The following is a 13,688-nucleotide window of genomic DNA, read 5'->3' as shown; positions in this document are numbered from 1 at the left end:
TCACACAGAAGAAAGCTCGATAAATCATTATGCTCCCCAGTGGTAAATCATTATACTTATTCTTCATTCTAATTTAAAAATAGAAAACAATTGCAATGAAATATTGGACTCAGGTTTTTAAAAATATACTTTCTTTTTCGAAAACTGTATCCAATCTTTCATTAAGAAGGAAGATCACTAAATAACGAACGAACAAACGAACCTCTTTTACTTTTAAAACAAATGTAGTTAATTTGTGTGCATGTTTGCTTTGTCGAAAGGATTGAATGATATTTTAAATTTCAAGTTACGAAATAGTCTCCAACAATCAAGAAGCAATAATGGTCACAACAATGATAAATACTTCTTTTCAACATTAAAATGTACAAAAAGTAACACGGCATGAAACTTAAAATTGTAGATTCATAGTAGTGTGAAATAGAAATATACATTTTTACCTATGTTTTATAATTTGTTTGCTATAGAATTAATAATTTTGTTTCGATTTCCTCGCGGCACACCAGCGGCCCATTCACGGCACACCGGTTGGGAAACGCTGCTCTATTCAATCATGACGATTCGTGTAAGTGTTCGGAGAAATACCAAGTGTTTGTAAGGACTATGACCTGTCGAAACAAGCATTACTGAAAATTGGGACAATGGCAGGCTACACAAACAGAACCATTACACAATCCAACGATGGTTCATCCAGTCCTGCGCCTTAGCTAGACTTATTTCAGTTCGACTGATAATATGGCTGTTGACTTTCACAAATCAGATGAGTTGTTGATGGATTTTATTGTATTTTAAAGTCATGTATGTTGCTTGTTAGACTTCAGCGAATAAAATTCAACATTTCAAATTTTAGTATAACTCACTTATAATTCTACACAAAAAAAGTATTTAAAATCTACAATGTGGATTATGGGTTAGCAGATCAAAATCTAGCCATTTTTGCTTAGAAAGGCTAATTTCTGAAGTTCATCTAGTCAATTTTCTTCGGAGGTTTTTGGCAACATTGTGCGTAAGTAGAAAGATGGAAGCATCGCAAGCAGAAGAGGGAGATGAATATTCATTCAGATAGTGTATAACATAAAGAAGGTACAGCATGTAATTGAATGTAGTTAGAGCATTAAATACAATTATAAATATACAATATAGATTTATCAATTCTTACTTGATAAAATAATGCTATATCATAATGTCTATTTGACATGAGAAATTTGTTTACGAAACAGAGAAAAATGTTAATGTCTTACAGTTCTTGCACATCAACAGTATATATTGATATTAGTGAGTAAGTATGTTGAAAATAATTTGTTCTGTGTTCATACGTACCCAAATGGTGAGAGTTTCGTCTTTTTATTCGTGACACAGGGAGATACGGCACGAAGTTTAGTTCCACGTAGCCTAAGTTAGTCTTTGGTCGGTAGGTAGCAGGCACAAGATGTGCGTATAAAAGGATTTGCAAACAGTTTCAACTAACTTGGTTACTAATTAAGGATATAGTATACGTCACGGTCAAAACGAGCGTGCAGGTCAAGTTTTGGGCCACCTAGCAAATTATTGAAAAATTATAATTGCACTAATATTATCTTTATTGTCCCCTAGAAGATTTGCACTAAACAATATGGAAGTATTTCATTTGGCATAGTTGAGGTTCAGGGGCCACCAGAAATAATTGTTCAAAAATCATAATTTAACATTTTTTTCGTATTGTACAAAAAAAAAAAAAAAAAAAAAAGAAAGAAAAAAAAAAGAAAGCGCCAGGCGACATGACAGTATCTCACTTAAGAAAGATTAAGTTAACGGAGTAACCAGAAATAGTTGAAAAACATACATCAACCAGTGCCAGGCTTGCCATTGTATATTTATTCAAAAGCAAAAGTACCATATAAGCGAGTTAGGGCAGGGACGAGGCTGGTGGGAATACGGAAAAAATATTGTTCACGCGAAAAGCACACACTATCCTTCCCTCAGTGACCGCCTATAGGTACTTGCCTTTTATTTTCTCACTGGCTTTCTTGGTGAATGTAAGTTTTAGACCTATTTTCTGTTTGGTACTTCCAATGGCGGAAAGTGTTGTGACCGATGCAGATGTTTCCAATAATGAAGAAATAATTTGTGGTAGGTGTAATAGAATATCAAGAAATGGAATTCAGTGTTCGGCTAGAGTGCACTTTATGCTGAACAAATGATTTTGTCACAGGTTGTAGCATTGGAGGAATAGAATCACTGTTATTTCTAACAGGTACGGAATCTGTGTTTTTGTCCCTCCTGTTGAGAATGTTTTGGAGCCTTAGTGGTTGATGTCACTGATGTCACCTGTGCTGTGGTTGGTTGGTTGTGTTGAAGTCGCTGGTTGGTTGTTATGTATTCCTGACTGATGATGCTCTATTTTCGAATGTTGTATGTTGAACATGTGTCGTTCGTTGTTTTGATATTGTGAAGTGAGTTTCGGTGTTCAGATATTTTTTTTTTTTTTTTTTTTTTTTGGGAGGGGGTTCAAATACGTTTGTGATACTAAAGTGAATTCTTATCGTTTAGCGATATTGTGTGGACTGATTAATATTGAGAATTGTAGTAACAGTTGAGGTGGACAAGAGTTTGTTCGGCAGACACAAATTTAATATCGGTCGAATGCGCCGTAGTCAGAAGTGAATAGTCGGTGGTATTTGTCGTGAAACTAATGAAATGTTTTTGAGTGAGTGTAGCGGGAACTCTTCCAGTGCTGATTTCCTTTTAGAAATTATTTCTAAGCATGTACATCGTGACACGTTATTATCACTGATTGTTGGAAGGGGTACGTGGGTTTGGATAAGGGGCAATGGACTCATATGACTATTGATGAAATGTATTTCATTTTTGCCATGCTGGATTGATTTACAATTAGTGGTGAGTGTTACTTTATTGTTTTTCAGTTATTTTTCGTTATTACGTTAGATTTATAGTAGTGGTTTTATTATTTACTAGCTGAACCTGCGCTCCCTACACAGCGCATCATTCGCATATGAGCATAAATATCCTTCTCATTCCTCACAATATCTGTACATGTCCCTTTACAGACACAAGTGAAAGAAGTCTAAAAAAAAATCGGCAAGACGTATCATAAACGGGAGATTTTTATCAATTATTTGTTTGGGGGGCGCGGTGGCTCAGTGGTAGAGCGTTCACCTCTGGTGCTTGGGGTCCCGGGTTCGATCCCAGCCCCCGCCAAGTGAACTTTGTGGTGGACAAACACCGTGTTCGTGGGTTTTCTCGGGGTTCTCCCGTTTCCTCCCACTTTCTTCATTCCACCATTTCACTCATCTCTCATCGTCACCGTCTCCTTTAGCCTAACCGGCATAACCGTGGGACGTAAAACTCAGAGATTTCATTTCATTTTCGATTATTTGTTTCTCAATATCTCGCACCTTTTGCAAGATTTGAGCCTACTTCTGGTTGGAGTTTCTAATTCATGCAATCGTAATCTATTGTCGCTGTTGTGATATGCCTTAGTTTGCCGGTGCGAAGTAAGATTATGATTGCTTATTAGGTGGTCTGCAGAACTTGTCCAGAATATACTTTTCGATTGCTTCGATTCATGGGATTATTTTTGGGAACTGATCTCTGAACTGTTCCGAGGAGTCGGTTCCAATGAATGTTCGGCATATAGTGCACTCTTAGCCAGTGTTCAATCTGTAAGAAACATTTTGATTTTGGTAAATGCAGCGGTGTAAGTAAGGAAAAACAGTCTCAAATTTGGAGTTTGATATTGTGTATAAATGAAACAAAAGACAATCAGCACAACAGAGACATTGTTGATTCGCTGTGTTTGAAGATTTCTAAACTGCATGAAGAAATTGAAACACCCCATGAAATTGTGATGATATTAATAGAAGATATGTGTACACTAGTGAACAAGGACCACAAGTGCTTGAAATCAACAATGTGTGAAAAACAACATCAACCTACTTGGAGTGACGTTGTCAAAAAGTGCACGAACTACAAACATATTAGAAATAATCAACTGCTGCTAGTCAAGTCATCGCCCCAAGATTATCAGAAAGAACTGAGTAAATTAGTTCGTGAAGAGAAGCTGTCTGGGAACCAAACAGTTAATCCAGTGCGCGACAGAGCATATATTTGTGTTCAACAAGAATGTTATAAAGTAGTGTAAGATGTAAACAATAAGTGGACTACAGTTAGATCAAAAAATCCAACGAATAAATCTGTTAATACCTCTGGACAGAAATTTGCTTACCAACAGTATCAAGGAAGTACCCAAAACAGATTTAGTGTATTAAATTCTGATGAGTTGAATGCATCAGTTAAGCATTCGGTTACAACATTAACCAAATCTCAGTGCAAGGTGCAGAGGAACAGTTTAGGTAGGTACAAGGGAACTCAAAAGATCAACTTTAGATTAAAATCCCGTACACCTGGTAAAACTATAATTCTGGCTGACAGTCACGGTCGTGGTGTAGCCTCATGTTTAAATGAAGAATTATACAACGTAACTGGTTTTGTGAAACCAAATGCCAAGCTGTATGAGGTAGCAGCTTCCTATATTAAAAGTTGCAAAGAAATGGCATACAAGTATACAATGGTATTAATTGGTAGTACTAATGACGTGGCAAAAAATGAAGCGGAAGATGTATAGCCCAGTAAAAATAGTTCGACGAGCTAAAAAAATTCTTAAAAAAGCTGAAATTTTCAGGATTTGCTCTTTGTGTCAAATACAATGAAATCTCAAAAGTCCCAAATATCCCATGTGAGCTTCATCCTTAAAATGGCGGTCAAAAATGGCCGTCATCCCACACGCACCTGGTTTTCTATTTCAGCCTCTATCTGGCAAGCTAATAACGATATTTCAGGTTAGAAAACGCCATTTTGCTCAGCAGGAACTGTACTTTAATTTGGTATATTATTTATTTAAATAAAATCACACCTAAAACGATTATTTGTGATCAAAGTTGATAATTTCTTCATTTCAGAAAGGCATTCTGTAGTATTTTGTGCTTAAGCTCCTAAATTCATTAGAGAATCGTGGAAATATGTTCATATATTTTCAATTGTGTGTTTCATAAACTGCATTTTAAAGAAAAGATCATTAAAATCGGATCATAGCTTTTCGAGATATTTACTCCGTTGTGAGCCTAGCTGTTAGCGACAATTTGAAAGAAAAGCACGAACTGATAGTTAAATATCATTTTTTATATTTAGTTCGCCCGGTGCTCGCTAGATGGTAGGAAATGTAAACACCTAGTTTTAAAAAAGATCATCAAAATCACATTTTCACTTCGAAACATTTCATTTAAGTAGCATTTGCATGAATATTAACAAAGCTAAACATGTCAGTATTCTGGAATAGTTTTATATGGCGTGTATCGTATTGAATAAAATCCCGTGAAGTAAAACATAGATTCAAAGATAATAGGTAAAATGATTAATGGTCATCCTCCTTAAGAGACTCCTTATTCGGTCGTGAGTTGTGCAAGAAATTCCCTCTCAAAATGGGTAAAACTTGGAATATCACTGTTGCACTTGCAGATAAACTCGAAGGGAATGTTGAGAGCCAACCGCATTGGTTGGTAGTAAATTTGCTAGTTGAAAATTAGAATAAAGCTTTTTCCTAGCTTCTCTGAGAGTGTCTAGGAGGATGCTTTACCACCTCCATAAAGTTCTCCAATTTCAGAAACACCCTGTAGTGTAAGATGGTTTCATTGAAGGCTCAAAGAGAAGGTCGGATCAGACTATCCTTTTGAAGTAGCTTAAAGGCTGTTTCTTTTCTTTTCTGAAGATCGCTGATGTGGCATCACATTCAGTAGCCGAATGAAGAAAAAGGAAGTAATCTTTCAGTGGTCCAAAAATATTTTGTATTTCGCCAATGTGATAGCATATTTCTTCAATTTTGCCCACTTTCGGCTTTACAAAAAGTAATGACGTTCCAAGATGTCCGTGAGCGATTAAAATGGCTAGAAAGTCTGAGTCGAGTTCCTACAACCGCAACAAAACTATGATTTCGGCTCAAAATCTAGTGCCGTTTGGCAAATTAGAGTATCAACATCTCCATCTGATCGGTACACTGTTATCCCACTCTTACTAAAATATGACTTCAGCATGTTAATCAGTGGATCCTTATTCTCAGAGTTCCGTAAAACTCAGATTGACCTCCTGTTGTCTCCACGTTTTCGTGATAGGCGATGGTTGCAGACATTTTCAACATTGTAAGTCCACACACATTTCACATATCGCATTGTAGGTGTCCGATTTGGTCCAACCATTGCATGAAGAAGATATCCTCCATCTTCTACAGACATAAAATTTTGCGCTGCTCTTACACATGGCTCAACAGTTTCAGCTACAGTTGAAAGAGTTGATTTAGCACTCTTTCTCATCATCATCTCGTCAAATAGAGGTGGAGGCATCGGTGTTCTCTATCGAATGAAGCATTACTGCAATTCTACTGAAGAGCTACAGCTGATTGATAGACACAGTTTGCTCTCAAATTTTAATGGTATTGTTTGTAGCAGATATTGGAATAACTTTTTCTTCCTTTCCAGTTTTGCAGTTCCAAAGAATCCATTTATCATCTAGTTTAATGACGTTTCACCAATCTTTTTTGCTTGATCAGAGTTTGTCAGAGTGTCATCAATTAAACCCTTGCAGTGTGAATGAGTAAGTCCTTTGGTGCTAAGTTTTCAAAGGGATCATGAAGAGATAACCAGTCAGACAGCTTCTTTAGATCCTGATTATCTAGTGTCTGGCGGGACTGTCTAAGCTCAACATTTTGTTCTGAAGACACAAAATATTTATCAATTCTCACGCAAAAGTTTTCTAATGTTTCAATGACTTTCATGGTGATGCGAAACAACAGTATCCATGATACCTCCCAACATGGAGTTGTCATGTTAGGGAATTTTCGTACGCCCTGTACAATATCATATAACAATGTCAGATAAGATGTAGAAGTTGTAGTGGTGCAATATTGAGATTTATCTCTTTTGATAATGTTAGACGGTAGGATTAGGTTAGGAAGTGTTTAGAATAGGTTAGGATTTATTTTGCATTGATTACATATATTTTGTTCATTTCTGCCTTGATTTCTTATATTTTTTTAAAGATTTTAACATATTTCTTTTCATTTTCATCAATAGAACGCCTTTCCTATCTCAAAACATCCTGAAAGTTCTCTCAGAAATTTTCTTCCAATTTTAATTTAAAAAATATCATTCATAAAAATCCTTCAATTTTCAGCCATCTTGATAGAAATTCGTCCAAATTACTCAATTTAAGTTCATCATCTTTAATCTTGTCTCATGTGACGTCAGTAGCACAGATTTACGAAATTATCAATAATTGGTCGCTTTTCTTTGAAGTATCTGGTAATTTGCTCATTAGCCGATCTTCGTATTATTACGTCACTTTGTTATTGTCTTGAATGGCGTCAGTTTCAGGAGAGCAAGTAGCCTTGTACTGCCCGTCGATTCTTTAGAGAAAATAAAGTGGTTAAAAACGTTGCTGCAGAACAGAGTTATGCGAAATTAGTTTTAAAAGTTATTCGGCCAAAATTTTTGCGATTTACAAGTTAGCAGCTGAACGGAACAGAACAAACATTGTGAAAATTTGGTGAGGCAGCTTCTTGTTGATTTCGCCGGCATGGCGAGTGTTGACATGATCTGAATTTTTTGAAGTTTAGAATTTTAAATATTTTGAAAGAATAGTGATGGTTTATTTTTAGGTAAACCTGTTCAATCTCAAATGTACTTTATTCGGAGGGAAGTGAAATGTTAAACTTGGGAAAATGAAGATTAAAGCTCCTTGTTTGTGAGTAGGACATTGTGTACTTGTTCATTGAGGAATGATAGTTTGGATCTCAAGTAGTGTGCTTACCCATCGCTACTGGATTACTGTAAGTAATGTTTAGCTCTAACCTTGAGTGAAACCAAGTGTCAAGTGCTCGAAAATCTGCATTGGATTTTTTTTTTTTTTTAACCTCAAAACTTATCGAGTACGATACAGTAGTATGATGGTATGTTTCGTAACGTATTTCAGTGCGACTATACATTTGTAATCCCTTTCGTTCCCAAAGGATCTACTAATTACTCAGACAATATGTGACGGCTGAAGTTTATTTAGGAAAAGGGGGAATGGAATAAATTACTGATACAACGTAAGGGTATATTCTTTTGGCGTAATTTTCTTTTAGAATGAGCATCCTATATCAACAAATTCAAAGTAAGCCTGATCTCAGATATACAGTCGTATTCGTTTTTCTTATTTTATGATTTCACTTGTTTGGCCATGTATTGTTTCGACCCCTAATGTAAACAATTTGGATAGGGGATAGGAATGACGTTTTCTGGCATCGAATTTATATAATATACATTGATTTTTTTAAGCTACTAAAGTATACGTATGAAAAGTTTAAAGATTATCCCAAAGCTGTACTTTGGCTGAAAGAAGCTGATGAATTGTTCTATTAAGATTTTGATAGGGGGCAACTGATTTTCCATATCGTGCGTTTATTCATATAGGTGCAGAGGCACAGTAAGTGGCAAATCGCTTCACGAGAGTAAACATTGGCCTTGAATGCCAACTGAAACGTCTTTACGAGGAAAAAATATTGTTAGTGTGTGTGTGTGTGTGTGTGTGTGTGTGTGTGGTGTGAATGCGTTGTAGGTTGTTTAGGTTAAGATTTTCATAAATTTGTGTATACATTTTTTTTTTTTTTTTTTTCAGATAGTACTTCATTCAGATAGTATACTTGTAGCGCAGTTCCGATTCTTTCTCCCATGATTATGGAGTGAATGAGTGCATCTCTGGTTGCGAGCTATTCTTCTGTGATGGCCACATAGACTTGTAGCTGGTTAAACTGGTGATATACTCAAACGCACCTTGGTCCCGAGAAAGCGAACATCACAGTAAACACAATCACATGCAACACATAACACACATACAATAAATTTTATTTATTTATTTATTTATTAGTGTACCGGTAGTTACATCCATCTAGCTAATTTTGAGTCTGTTATTTCCCGGCCTTGAGTTATCTCTCCAGAAACTTTCACTGATCTCATTAAAGTTTGTTCAATGATCATATGTGATGTAACCCCACTAGAATATATATTTTTCTGCGAATGGTAACATACCCTTGTTCAGTAAATGTGCTATACTCAGGATTCATTTTCTCCTTCAAAACTTCTATCTGCTGAACATATAGATGCGCACATTTAGCATAAAAGTAATGGTCAGCTCCGTGGAAGTACGAAAGCATTGATTTGATTGCATGCAAATGCAGTTTCCAATCTCCAGTGCGATCCACTTCGATGTATAATAGTGTTTGGTTGACTTGTTCGATGTATTGTAACCACGACGAGGAAGACGAGAATTGTGTCTCTTTCTTTAGGAGGCTTATACTTATTCTGATACCCCCTATGCATGACCATCTAGTGTTTTCGTATTGACATTAGCGATATTAAAGACCCACTGAATAAAATGTAATAACGGTTGTAGAGCACAATATGATAAACTCGCATCGTCGAATCTCATTATAACTTGCACAAATTCCAACACTTTGAAAGACATTAATTGGGTGCCGAGAACCAAAATGAAGAAGGCTGTATACTCCTATAGCAAGCTCATTGGGAAATAGGAAAGTTCTGGGTCTGCATAACGAAATAACAGAACTATATATGCTCTGTTTTCGGGCTATCCTTGTAACGTACCGGTAGCGATTACATTAATACCGGTATTAATATTTTAATTGTCAATATGTGCACTATCCAAAAATATGTTTCAGAATCCTGAGGTACTCACGAAGCAATTTTTATAGAGGGAGTTTGGCTACGGGCGTATAATCTGAAGTACTCACCAATTACTTCTATAGAAGTTTTGTGTGGAAGTACCGCAAGACTGAAACATGGATATTTGGATAGCGCACGTACTGATTCGTAAGTGGAGTCTGACCCGACTACGGTAGGTCCCATAGTTTTATGCTATGGACCTTTAAAGTTCATTTTTTTTTTTTTTTCATGTTTTCGGCAGCCTATAACTCCGAAAGGAAGCATTTGTGCACCCAGATTGGTCTATACTTTTTATCTTATCTTGGTGTTAGGAATCACCTCCCAAACGTTGTCGGTATTGTTTTGAAACGCCCTGTATAATGCACACTAAATGACAGTGTAAGGCACTCATCATTTCTGTTTTCTTTGGATAATTCGATGTTCTTTCTTAAGTAGCCATCATTTTCCACTCCAATGAAGGAAATGTCTTGAGGAAACAGGGAAGGGCTGTTTTAGTCTACATAGAATGACAACTGCCAACGCTTTTTAAACGTCAGGTTTAGTAGGCCGGGAGAAATTTCTCCCAATCCGCGTCATAAAATTGCCGTACATTGCCCTCAGACTCTTCGACAATCCCTGAAAAGAAAACAATTAGCTGATCATAAGATTGAGACGTCAATAGGTTAAAAACAGATACCATCCATCTTGACTTGACTAAAGTTTTACCTCCGGCTACCTGACAGCCCCAAATCTGAACTTCTGCGAAACACTCCTTAAATGGGCTAGGACCTACCGGCCGGCCTTTGAGTGTGAATGACACGTGGTCAGCGTGTCGGCTCCTACGACCATTGCGATGGTCTGCGCGATCAGATTTCAGTACATCTCTACTCAAATGAGTGTTTCAATTGCCTCACTGTGCGAAGTAAACACCATTAATTTTTGAGCTTCCACCGGGAAACAAACCCAGAACCACGCACGGAAGGCGAGCATACTAGTCACTAGACCATAAACGAGCTTTATTTCTATCAATATATTGAAAGAACAAATATTTGGAAGAGCATAAGCATAACAAACACTATAGGATTATCAACTGCGTGAACTTGTCTCAACACCGTGGATTCCTTAGTTTTCAGATGGACATGGAGTCGAGAACCATGGAGTTCAGAAAATCGAATATAATTTATTTTTAACCAGTACATGTGAGTAATTTTGTACGAATTTTCTACGTTAAGGCGTAGGTTCCTCAAGGGAAAAAAGGTATATACCATACAAATACATTCAATAATAAATACCATGGTGTTGAGTATCAATTAATATACGCACCTGCTTTCCACACACAAAAATACTTTTCCTATAGCTTTTAACACATGCACACAACTTTTTCTGTTCTTCAGTCAAACATGTCTGCCTTGTCTTCTTGTGGGTGTTGCCAATGTGGTCGACCATGCTATCTGTTGAGAGCAATGATAATTTTTTCTATTGCCATGGAGTTGAGACAAAATAGAGGTGACAGAAACGAAGCATAGTCAAGCTTTCGAAAATAATCGTTATAAAGGTTTACTTTCCACAAAACCGAAACATTGAAGTGTTCTCTTCCATTTAATTACCATTAAATGATGTTTGATTTGCGACGTCAGTTGTAATTTATTGATTAAAATCAGTCAACTGTAGTCTGTGACAGCCCGCGGTGTTGAGAAATTGGGTAATAATTAAGTTTTTACGTATGTTTCGTGTTATATTTGCAAACTGTTATACATGGCATACCTACTTTGTGACGGTTACTACCAAACAAAATAAAAATGAGGTGATTCTTTCTAGTAGTAGTTTGAAGAAATGCCCGTGACAGAAAATTTCCCTTTTTCGTGGAATCACCCATATAGATTTAGGCTATTATTCTATATCTGAGCCCACGTTTGATTTGTAAAACCTATACTGTTAGGTAGAATATAATTATGTATAAATAAATTAACCGGTGCCACAATGTGCATTGTGCTGACGAAGAACTGTACTACGGTAATACAAATATAATTCCGATAATAATAACAAAATATTACTAGTACACTTTAAAATCATACTAAGTAGTTGAATAGAAAAAGGGGGATTTGTATTACACACTTTATTAATTTGAAAAATATATTATTATTACTCACCAAGATTTGAATCCAACTTATACATGCTGAAAATCATATGCATATATCAATCGGGCGTTAGGCCTAATAATAATCATAATTCAGTGGAATTTTCGCTTGGTACTACCAGACTCAACTAATTGATAATAGTGGGAATATTAAGGTTATTCATAACGTCCAAATAGTTTGTGTCTAAAACGATAGATGGCGCCACCGTCACCAATGTTAACATATACAACTAATAAAATTAAAACAATCAAAAATAAAATAAACAATTCAAAAATTAAGCAAAAACGGATATAATCTGGTTAATGGACGTTACAAAATCTAGGGAATGGTACGTGTCGATTTCACATATTGTTATTAGTTTCATTGTTAGAGGCCACCATTGTTGAGTAAACAATCAACTTTATCTTAAGTACTTTCTACCAGAAACTGATCAAACTTTGCACACCCATTAAAGATTGAAATATCTAGGGAATGGTACGTGTGGATTCCGCATATTGTTGTTAGTTTCATTGTTGACGGCTACCATTGTTAATTAAACAATCAACTTTATCTGCCATACTTTCTATCACAAACTAACCAAGCTTGGCACACTCATTTACAATTGAGATATCTAGGGAATAGTACGTGTCGATTTCACCTATTGTTGTTGCTTTCATTGTTAGAGGCCGCCATTGTTAAATGAACAATCAACTTTATCTGCCATACTTCCTACCAGAAACTGGCCAAACCTTGCACACACATTTAAGATTGAAATATCTAGGGAAAGATATGTGTCGTTTTCTAATATTGTTGTTAGTTTCATTGTTGAAGATCACCATTGTTAAATAAACATTCCTTGGACTACTCCATTGTTAAATAAACGATCAACTTTATCTGCCATACTTTCTACCACAAACTAAGCAAACTTTGCACACTCATGAATGATTGAGATATCTATGGAATGGTATGTGTCGATTTCACATATTGTTGTTCTTTCGTTGTTGAAGGCCACCATTGTTAAATAAACAATCATTGGATTTCTAAATTGTTACATAAACAAACAATTTTATCTTACACTCTTTCTACCACAAACTAATCAAATTTGGGGCACTCATTTACGATTGAGATATCTATGGAACAGTACGTGTCGATTTCACTTATTGTTGATAGTTTCATTGTAGAGGCCACCATTGTTAAATAAACAATCGACTTTATCTGCCATACGTTCTACCAGAAACTGACCAAATCTTGCACACCCATTTAAGATTGAAATATCTAGGGAAAAATATGTATCGATTTGTCATATTGTTGTTAGTTTCATTGTTGAAGACCACCATTGTTAAATACACAATCGTTGGATTTCTACATTGTCAAATAAACGATCAACTTTATCTGCCATACTTTCTACCACAAACTAACCAAACTTTGCACACTCATGAACGATTGAAATATCTAGGGAATGGTACGTGTGTATTTCACATATTGTTGTTAGTTTCATTGTTGAAGGCCACCATTGTTAAATAAACAATCAAGTTTTACTGCCACAATTTCTACAACACCCTAACCAAAATTTGCGGACTCATTTAAGATTAAGATATCTATGGAACGGTATGGGTCGATTTTACATATTGTTGTTAGTTTCATTGTTAGAGGTCACCATTGTTAAATAAACAATCAACTTTAACGGCCATACGTTCTACCACAAACTGACTAAACTTTGCACACCCATTTAAAGTTGAAATATCTAGGGAATGCTATGTGTCGATTTCACATATTATTGTTAGTTTCATTATTGAAGACCACCATTGTTAAATACACAATCGTT

The 13,688-nt window shown here is 35.9% G+C and overlaps 1 protein-coding gene across 3 annotated transcripts in view; it reads left to right on the top strand.

Annotated features, from left to right (window-relative positions):
• The first annotated feature begins 932 nt into the window (after positions 1-932).
• The window catches only part of LOC145660470 (uncharacterized), a 164,159-nt gene continuing 151,403 nt past the window's right edge, over positions 933-13,688 (top strand). For 2 of the 3 annotated variants that reach the window (XM_081725534.1, XM_081725536.1), the window contains exon 1: positions 933-1,080. The gene's annotated coding sequence lies outside the window, so the exon portion shown is untranslated. Of the gene's footprint in view, positions 1,081-2,854; positions 2,875-13,688 lie in introns of those variants that run through there. The other variant, XM_081725535.1, reaches the window with a different exon arrangement.

This window comes from Thermobia domestica, chromosome 9 (assembly GCF_964235325.1).
Source record: "Thermobia domestica chromosome 9, izTheDome1.hap1.1, whole genome shotgun sequence".
Taxonomy (NCBI): Eukaryota; Metazoa; Arthropoda; class Insecta; order Zygentoma; family Lepismatidae; genus Thermobia; species Thermobia domestica.
The sequence above is the reverse complement of the archived record's forward strand: the minus strand, read 5'-3'. Positions and strand labels throughout refer to the sequence as shown.